The following is a 10,396-nucleotide window of genomic DNA, read 5'->3' on the forward strand; positions in this document are numbered from 1 at the left end:
AATTACCTTATAGTATAATTCTATCTTCATAATATTTGATAAACTAAATCAAATTTATTAAATATACAGATAAATTTGCTGCTAAAAAAAGTTTAAACCAACTTTACTTTATGTACTATTTTTTCCCCTTTTGAAATAGTTTCTAGTTAGGATTTAGAGATAAAAATTAAGATTTTTTACTTTTTAAAAAGGATCCAAGTTCATTTGTCTGTATTTTTTTTTTCTCTTTTTATTAATTTCTTCTTAGGCTGCTTTGTGGTACACAAGACACGAGTTTAGAATCTATTTATTTTAATGAATTTAAAATTTGAATTTAGAATTGTAAATTTTAAAGTCTCTATTCTTTTTCAACAACATTGATGAGATTATGCATAATTGTCTCCTATTACTATGACAATAAGTTTTTTTATCTGTAAAACTTCATGTTCATGCATGTGTTGGGAGCCATTATTTTATGACTTGTGTAAGTTTTCTTCCAAGGGAGGTTCTTCCTGCACCTCTATCATTTTTGCCTAAACCTCCATACTTTAAGTAAAAGTCTATTTTACCCTTATTGAAAATAAAAAATGATTCTTAAGTTCTTGCACTCCAATAAACTTCTTCGTTGAATGGGAACAACCATGAACTACATTGTGGGAGAACTTGTGGAAGAAAACATTTATGTAAAATGTTTAAAGTATGAACTAGGAGAGATAGCAAATTACAAGGAAAAAGAGAAAAAAAAAAACTATTATGAATTTTGACAGAAAAAAGCCCAAGCAATGCGCAATAGACACTTTACATGATTTCCCAATTCTATAATTTGAAATGCAAATTTGGATTCTGAATTATAGAATTCAAAATGGATTTTATTGACTTCTGAATTATAGAATTAAGGTTGATTTTTGATTTTTTTTGAAATGACTTTTAAATTGTAGTATTCGTAAGTCAATTTTGTATTTTAAATTGTAGAATTTGGAATACAAAGTTGACTTCCAAATTTTATAATTTGGAAACCATTTCCTGGATTTAGAAATGACTTCTGAATTGTAAAATTTGGAAGGTCGACTCAGCCTGACCTGCGTCCAAGCTCGACTCGGTTCGATTTGGGTCCGGGTCGAATAGAATCAATATGGTATGGATAGACTCAGCTTGACCTAGGACTGGTCAACTTGACACGACATGGTTTTGTGTCATCTTTGCTCGACCTGGGCTGGACCGATTCGACTCTACCTAGGTGCGGGTCGACTTAGCTAGACCTGGACTCGGGCCAACTAAGTTCGAAATGGATATGGGTTAACTCGGCTCAACCTGGGGTCCGACCGACTCAAAATCCAACCTAAAATCCATTTTGGATAATCCAAAAATGTATCTAATCTATATCTAATTCAAATCCAATTAAATGGATTGGACTTAAAATCCAAAAATATGGATTTGTATTTGAGATACACACAATAACGTGTCTGGTAAAAATTTCAGACCAAAGGACCCAAGGAATAAGGCGTTGTAAGTCCCAGACCGAGAGAGAACGAAACTGGTTTTCTACAACAAAACGTCCTGACTTTTCTTCCCTATATCTCCTTTTGTGATTTGTTATGGACGTGCCTCCTTAGCCGGGTGCAAACAACATATGAAAGTACTTGTGTGAATTTTTTCAATGCAATACGGACCAAGAATAAAATTGCAGAAAGTAGGGCGAAATTTCACGAGTTTCGGTAAATGATAGCCTTGGTTTTCAATAAAATTTCTGAAAAATTCTCCCGATATTGTCTTTTCCTGAAATATCATGTAAGAATCTCACCTGAATTTGGGACAATACGCAACAAATTTCAGGTCAAACAGATGAGTATTAACCTAGGAAAAAAATCAAACAGTTTCACTCACAAACAAACCTTTCTTTCGGCCCTGGCAATGATGAATAAAAAATTTATTGCAAATCCTGTGGGTTGAATTTGGGACTGAAATCTTAGCCAAAACTCAATAGACACAATGAAGAATGTTTGGTAAAAATTTGAGACCGAAATACCCAAGAAGTAAGGCGCAGTAAGTCCCAAACCGGGAGTGAACAAAACTGGTTTTCCGAAAACAAAACGTCCTGGCTTTTCTTCCCCGTATCTTCTTTTTGTCGTATATTTATGGACGTGCCTCCTTACCTGGGTTCAAACAACATATGAAAGTACTTGTGCAAATTTTTTCAACGCAATACAGACCCAAAATAAAATTGCAGAAAGTGGAGCGAAATTTCACGAGTTTCGGTAGAGATAGCCTTGGTTTTCAATAAAATTTTTGAAAAATTCTCCCGAAATAGTTTTTTCCTGAAATTCCACGTAGGAATATCGACTGAATTTGGGACAAAACGCAACAAATTTCAGGTCAAACAGATGAGTATTCACCTAGGAAAAAAATCAAACAGTTTCACTCACAAACGAACATTCATTTTGGCCCTGACAGTGATAAATAAAAAATTTATTTCAAATCCTGTGGAACGAATTTGGGGCTGAAATCTCAGCCAAAACATAATAGACAAAGTGAAGAATGTCTGGTAAAAATTTGACACCGAAATACCAAAGGAGTAAGGCGCAGTAAGTCCTAGACCGGGAGTGAACAAACCTCGTTTACCGAAAACAAAACGTCCAGGTTTTTCTTCCCCGTATCTTCTTTTTGTTGTCTGTTTTTGGACGTGCCTCCTTACCTAGGTACAAACAACATATGTAAGTATTTGTGCGAATTTTTTCAATGCAATACGGACCAAGAATAAAATTGCAGAAAGTGGAGCGAAATTTCACGAGTTTCGGTAGAGATAGCCTTCGTTTTCAATAAAATTTCTGAAAAATTATACCGAAGAAGATTTTTCCAGAAACTCCACGTAAGAATCTCGACTGAATTTGGGAAAAAACGCAACAAATTTCAGGTGAAACGGATTATTATTCATCCAGGAAAAAATAAAACAATTTCACACACTAACGAACCTTCCTTTCGGCCCTGGCAGTGATGAATAAAAAATTTATTGCAAATCATGTGGGATGAATTTGCAGCTGAAATCTAAGCCAAAACTAAATAGACACAGTAAGGAATGTCTGGTAAAAATTTGACATCAAAATACCCAAGGAGTAAGGCGCACTAAGTCCCAGACCCGGAGTGAACAAAACTGGTTTTCCGAAAACAAAACGTCCTGGCTTTTCTCCCCCGTATCTTCTTCTTGTGATTTGTTTATGGACGTGCCTCCTTACCTGGGTGCAAACAACATATGAAAGTACTTGTCTGAATTTTTTCAGCGCAATACGGACCCAGAATAAAATTTCAGAAAGTAGGGCGAAATTTCACGAGTTTTGGTAGAGGATAGCCTTGGTTTGCACAAAATTTCTGAAAAATTCTCCCGAAATAGTTTTTTCCTGAAATTCCACGTAAGAATCTCCACCGAATTTGGGACAAAACGAGACAAATTTCAGGTCAAACGGATGAGTATTAGCCAACGAAAAAAATCAAACAGTTTCGCACACAAACGAACCTTCCTTTCGGTCCTGGCAGTGATGAATAAAAAAATTATTGCCAATCCTGTGGGACGAATCTGGGGCTAAAATCTCAGCCAAAACTCAGCAGACACAGTGAAAAACGTCTGGTAACAATTTCAGACCAAAATACCCAAGGAGTAAGGCGTAGTAAGTCCCAGACCGAGAGTGAACAAAACTGGTTTTCCGAAAACAAAACGTCCTGGCTTTTCTCGCCCGTATGTTCTTCTTGTGATTTCTTTATGGACGTGCCTCCTTACTTGGGTGCAAACAACATATGAAAGTACTTGTCTGAATTTTTTCAGCGCAATACGGACCCAGAATAAAATTTCAGAAGGTAGGGCGAAATTTCACGAGTTTTGGTAGAGGATAGCCTTGGTTTGCACAAAATTTCTTAAAAATTCTCCCGAAATAGTTTTTTCCTGAAATTCCACGAATGAGTATTCACCCACAAAAAAAATCAAAGAGTTTCGCACACAAACGAACCTTCCTTTCGGCCCTGGCAGTGATGAATAAAAAATTTATTGCCAATCCTGTGGGACGAATCTTGTGCTCAAATCTCAGCCAAAACTCAGCAGACACAGTGACCAACGTCTGGTAAGAATTTCAGACCAAAATACCCAAGGAGTAAGGCGTAGCAAGTCCCAGACCGAGAGTGAACAAAACTGGTTTTGCGAAAACAAAACGTCCTGGCTTTTCTCCCCCGTATCTTCTTCTTGTGATCTGTTTATGGACGTGCCTCCTTACCTGGGTGTAAACAACATATGGAAGTACTTGTCTGATTTTTTTCAGCGCAATACGGACCCAGAATAAAATTTCAGAAAGTAGGGCGAAATTTCACGAGTTTTGGTAGAGGATAGCCTTAGTTTGCACAAAATTTCAGAAAAATTCTTCCGAAATAGTTTTTTCCTGAAATTCCACGTAAGAATCTCCACCGAATTTGGGACAAAATGCGACAAATTTCAGGTCAAACGGATGAGTATTCACCCACGAAAAAAATCAAACACTTTCGCACACAAACGAACCTTCCTTTCGGCCCTGGCAGTGATGAATAAAAAATTTATTGCCAATCCTGTGGGACGAATCTGGGGCTCAAATCTCAGCCAAAACTCAGCAGACACAGTGACGAACGTCTGGTAAGAATTTCAGACCAAAATACCCAAGGAGTAAGGCGTAGCAAGTCCCAGACCGAGAGTGAACAAAACTTGTTTTCCGAAAACAAAAGGTCTTGGCTTTTACTCCTCCGTATCTTCTTCTTGTGATCTGTTTATGGACGTGCCTCCTTACCTGGGTGCAAACAACATATGAAAGTACTTGTCTGAATTTTTTCAGCGCAATACGGACCCAGAATAAAATTTCAGAAAGTAGGGCGAAATTTCACGAGTTTTTGTAGAGGATAGCCTTGGTTTGCACAAAATTTCAGAAAAATTCTCCCGAAATAGTTTTTTCCTGAAATTCCACGTAAGAATCTCCACCGAATTTGGGATAAAATGCGACAAATTTCAGGTAAAACGGATGAGTATTCACCCACGAAAAAAATCAAACAATTTCGCACACAAACGAACCTTCCTTTCGGCCCTGGCAGTGATGAATAAAAAATTTATTGTCAATCCTGTGGGACGAATCTGGGGCTCAAATCTCAGCCAAAACTCAGCAGACACAGTGACGAACGTCTGGTAAGAATTTCAGACCAAAATACCCAAGGAGTAAGGCGTAGCAAGTCCTAGACCGAGAATGAACAAAACTTGTTTTCCGAAAACAAAACGTCTTGGCTTTTACTCCTCCGTATCTTCTTCTTGTGATCTGTTTATGGACGTGCCTCCTTACCTGGGTGCAAACAACATATGAAAGTACTTGTCTGAATTTTTTCAGCGCAATACGGCCCAGAATAAAATTTCAGAAAGTAGGGCGAAATTTCACGAGTTTTGGTAGAGGATAGCCTTGGTTTGCACAAAATTTCTGAAAAATTCTCCCGAAATAGTTTTTTCCTGAAATTCCACGTAAGAATCTCCACCGAATTTGGGGCAAAACTCGACAAATTTCAGGTGAAACGGATGAGTATTAACCAACGAAAAAAATAAAACAGTTTCGCACACAAACGAACCTTCCTTTCGGCCCTGGCAGTGATGAATAAAAAATTTATTGCCAATCCTGTGGGACGAATCTGGTGCTCAAATCTCAGCCAAAACTCAGCAGACACAGTGACGAACGTCTGGTAAGAATTTCAGACCAAAATACCCAAGGAGTAAGGCGTAGCAAGTCCCAGACCGAGAGTGAACAAAACTGGTTTTCCGAAAACAAAACGTCCTGGCTTTTCTCGCCCGTATGTTCTTCTTGTGATTTCTTTATGGACGTGCCTCCTTACTTGGGTGCAAACAACATATGAAAGTACTTGTCTGAATTTTTTCAGCGCAATACGGACCCAGAATAAAATTTCAGAAGGTAGGGCGAAATTTCACGAGTTTTGGTAGAGGATAGCCTTGGTTTGCACAAAATTTCTTAAAAATTCTCCCGAAATAGATTTTCCTGAAATTCCACGAATGAGTATTCACCCACAAAAAAAATCAAAGAGTTTCGCACACAAACGAACCTTCCTTTCGGCCCTGGCAGTGATGAATAAAAAATTTATTGCCAATCCTGTGGGACGAATCTTGTGCTCAAATCTCAGCCAAAACTCAGCAGACACAGTGACAACGTCTGGTAAGAATTTCAGACCAAAATACCCAAGGAGTAAGGCGTAGCAAGTCCCAGACCGAGAGTGAACAAAACTGGTTTTCCGAAAACAAAACGTCCTGGCTTTTCTCCCCCGTATCTTCTTCTTGTGATCTGTTTATGGACGTGCCTCCTTACCTGGGTGCAAACAACATATGAAAGTACTTGTCTGATTTTTTCAGCGCAATACGGACCCAGAATAAAATTTCAGAAAGTAGGGCGAAATTTCACGAGTTTTGGTAGAGGATAGCCTTAGTTTGCACAAAATTTCAGAAAAATTCTTCCGAAATAGTTTTTTCCTGAAATTCCACGTAAGAATCTCCACCGAATTTGGGACAAAATGCGACAAATTTCAGGTCAAACGGATGAGTATTCACCCACGAAAAAAATCAAACACTTTCGCACACAAACGAACCTTCCTTTCGGCCCTGGCAGTGATGAATAAAAAATTTATTGCCAATCCTGTGGGACGAATCTGGGGCTCAAATCTCAGCCAAAACTCAGCAGACACAGTGACGAACGTCTGGTAAGAATTTCAGACCAAAATACCCAAGGAGTAAGGCGTAGCAAGTCCCAGACCGAGAGTGAACAAAACTGTTTTCCGAAAACAAAACGTCTGGCTTTTCTCCCCGTATCTTCTTCTTGTGATCTGTTTATGGACGTGCCTCCTTACCTGGGTGCAAACAACATATGAAAGTACTTGTCTGAATTTTTTCAGCGCAATACGGACCCAGAATAAAATTTCAGAAAGTAGGGCGAAATTTCACGAGTTTTGGTAGAGGATAGCCTTGGTTTGCACAAAATTTCTGAAAAATTCTCCCGAAATAGTTTTTTCCTGAAATTCCACGTAAGAATCTCCACCGAATTTGGGATAAAATGCGACAAATTTCAGGTAAAACGGATGAGTATTCACCCACGAAAAAAATCAAACAATTTCGCACACAAACGAACCTTCCTTTCGGCCCTGGCAGTGATGAATAAAAAATTATTGCCAATCCTGTGGGACGAATCTGGGGCTCAAATCTCAGCCAAAACTCAGCAGACACAGTGACGAACGTCTGGTAAGAATTTCAGACCAAAATACCCAAGGAGTAAGGCGTAGCAAGTCCTAGACCGAGATGAACAAAACTGGTTTTCCGAAAACAAAACGTCCTGGCTTTTCTCCCCGTATCTTCTTCTTGTGATCTGTTTATGGACGTGCCTCCTTACCTGGGTGCAAACAACATATGAAAGTACTTGTCTGAATTTTTTCAGCGCAATACGACCCAGAATAAAATTTCAGAAAGTAGGGCGAAATTTCACGAGTTTTGGTAGAGGATAGCCTTGGTTTGCACAAAATTTCTGAAAAATTCTCCCGAAATAGTTTTTTCCTGAAATTCCACGTAAGAATCTCCACCGAATTTGGGCAAAACTCGACAAATTTCAGGTGAAACGGATGAGTATTAACCAACGAAAAAAATAAAACAGTTTCGCACACAAACGAACCTTCCTTTCGGCCCTGGCAGTGATGAATAAAAAATTTATTGCCAATCCTGTGGGACGAATCTGGTGCTCAAATCTCAGCCAAAACTCAGCAGACACAGTGACGAACGTCTGGTAAGAATTTCAGACCAAAATACCCAAGGAGTAAGGCGTAGCAAGTCCCAGACCGAGAGTGAACAAAACTTGTTTTCCGAAAACAAAAGGTCTTGGCTTTTACTCCTCCGTATCTTCTTCTTGTGATCTGTTTATGGACGTGCCTCCTTACCTGGGTGCAAACAACATATGAAAGTACTTGTCTGAATTTTTCAGCGCAATACGGACCCAGAATAAAATTTCAGAAAGTAGGGCGAAATTTCACGAGTTTTGTAGAGGATAGCCTTGGTTTGCACAAAATTTCAGAAAAATTCTCCCGAAATAGTTTTTTCCTGAAATTCCACGTAAGAATCTCCACCGAATTTGGGATAAAATGCGACAAATTTCAGGTAAACGGATGAGTATTCACCCACGAAAAAAATCAAACAGTTTCGCACACAAACGAACCTTCCTTTCGGCCCTGGCAGTGATGAATAAAAAATTTATTGCCAATCCGGTGGGACGAATCTGGGGCTCAAATCTCAGCCAAAACTCAGCAGACACAGTGACGAACGTCTGGTAAGAATTTCAGACCAAAATACCCAAGGAGTAAGGCGTAGCAAGTCCCAGACCGAGAGTGAACAAAACTGGTTTTGCGAAAACAAAACGTCCTGGCTTTTCTCCCCCGTATCTTCTTCTTGTGATCTGTTTATGGACGTGCCTCCTTACCTGGGTGCAAACAACATATGAAAGTACTTGTCTGAATTTTTTCAGCGCAATACGGACGCAGAATAAAATTTCAGAAAGTAGGGCGAAATTTCACGAGTTTTGGTAGAGGGTAGCCTTGGTTTGCACAAAACGCGACAAATTTCAGGTGAAACGGATGAGTATTAACCAACGAAAAAAATAAAACAGTTTCGCACACAAACGAACCTTCCTTTCGGCCCTGGCAGTGATGAATAAAAAATTTATTGCCAATCCTGTGGGACGAATCTGGTGCTCAAATCTCAGCCAAAACTCAGCAGACACAGTGACGAACGTCTGGTAAGAATTTCAGACCAAAATACCCAAGGAGTAAGGCGTAGCAAGTCCCAGACCGAGAGTGAACAAAACTGGTTTTGCGAAAATAAAACGTCCTGGCTTTTCTCCCCCGTATCTTCTTCTTGTGATCTGTTTATGGACGTGCCTCCTTACCTGGGTGCAAACAACATATGAAAGTACTTGTCTGAATTTTTTCAGCGCAATACGGACTCAGAATAAAATTTCAGAAAGTAGGGCGAAATTTCACGAGTTTTGGTAGAGGGTAGCCTTGGTTTGCACAAAATTTCTGAAAAATTCTCCCGAAATAGTTTTTTCCTGAAATTCCACGTAAGAATCTCCACCGAATTTGGGACAAAACGCGACAAATTTCAGGTCAAACAGATGAGTATTCACCCACGAAAAAAATCAAACAGTTTCGCTCACAAACGAACCTTCCTTTCGGCCCTGGCAGTGATGAATAAAAAATTTATTGCCAATCCTGTGGGACGATTCTGGTGCTCAAATCTCAGCCAAAACATAGCAGACAAAGTGACGAACGTCTGGTAAGAATTTCAGACCAAAATACCCAAGGAGTAAGGCGTAGCAAGTCCCAGACCGAGAGTGAACAAAACTGGTTTTCCGAAAACAAAACGTCCTGGCTTTTCTCCCTCGTATCTTCTTCTTGTGATCTGTTATAGACGTGCCTCCTTACCTGGGTGCAAACAACATATGAAAGTACTTGTCTGAATTTTTTCAGCGCAATACGGACCCAGAATAAAATTCAGAAAATGGGGCGAAATTTCACGAGTTTTGGTAGAGGATAGCCTTGGTTTGCACAAAATTTCTGAAAAATTCTCCCGAAATAGTTTTTTCCTAAAATCCACGTAAGAATCTCGACCGAATTTGGGACAAAACGCGACAAATTTCAGGTCAAACGGATGAGTATTAACCAACGAAAAAAATCAAACAGTTTCGCACACAAACGAACCTTCCTTTCGGCCCGGCAGTGATGAATAAAAAATTTATTGCCAATCCTGTGGACGAATCTGGGGCTCAAATCTCAGCCAAAACTCAGCAGACAAAGTGACGAACGTCTGGTAAGAATTTCAGACCAAACTATCCAAGGAGTAAGGCGTAGTAAGTCCCAGACCGAGAGTGAACAAAACAGGTTTTCCAAAAACAAAACGTCCTGGTTTTCTCCCCGTATCTTCTTCTTGTGATTTGTTTATGGACTGCCTCCTTACCTGGGTGCAAACAACATATGAAGGACTTGTCTGAATTTTTTCAGCGCATACGGACCCAGAATAAAATTTCCGAAAGTAGGGCGAAATTTCACGAGTTTTGGTAGAGGATAGCCTTGGTTTGCATAAAATTCTGAAAAATTCTCCCGAAATAGTTTTTCCTGAAATTTCCACGAATGAGTATTCACCCACAAAAAAAATCAAAGAGTTTCGCATAAAAACGAACCTTCCTTTCGCCCTGGCAGTGATGAATAAAAAAATTTATTGGCAATCCTGTTGGGACGAATCTGGTTCTCAAATCTCAGCCAAAACTCACAGACACAGTGACGAACGTCTGGTAAGAATTTCAGTCCAAAATACCCAAGGAGTAAGGCGTAGTAA

Source organism: Phaseolus vulgaris, chromosome 5 (assembly GCF_000499845.2).
Source record: "Phaseolus vulgaris cultivar G19833 chromosome 5, P. vulgaris v2.0, whole genome shotgun sequence".
NCBI lineage: Eukaryota > Viridiplantae > Streptophyta > Magnoliopsida > Fabales > Fabaceae > Phaseolus > Phaseolus vulgaris.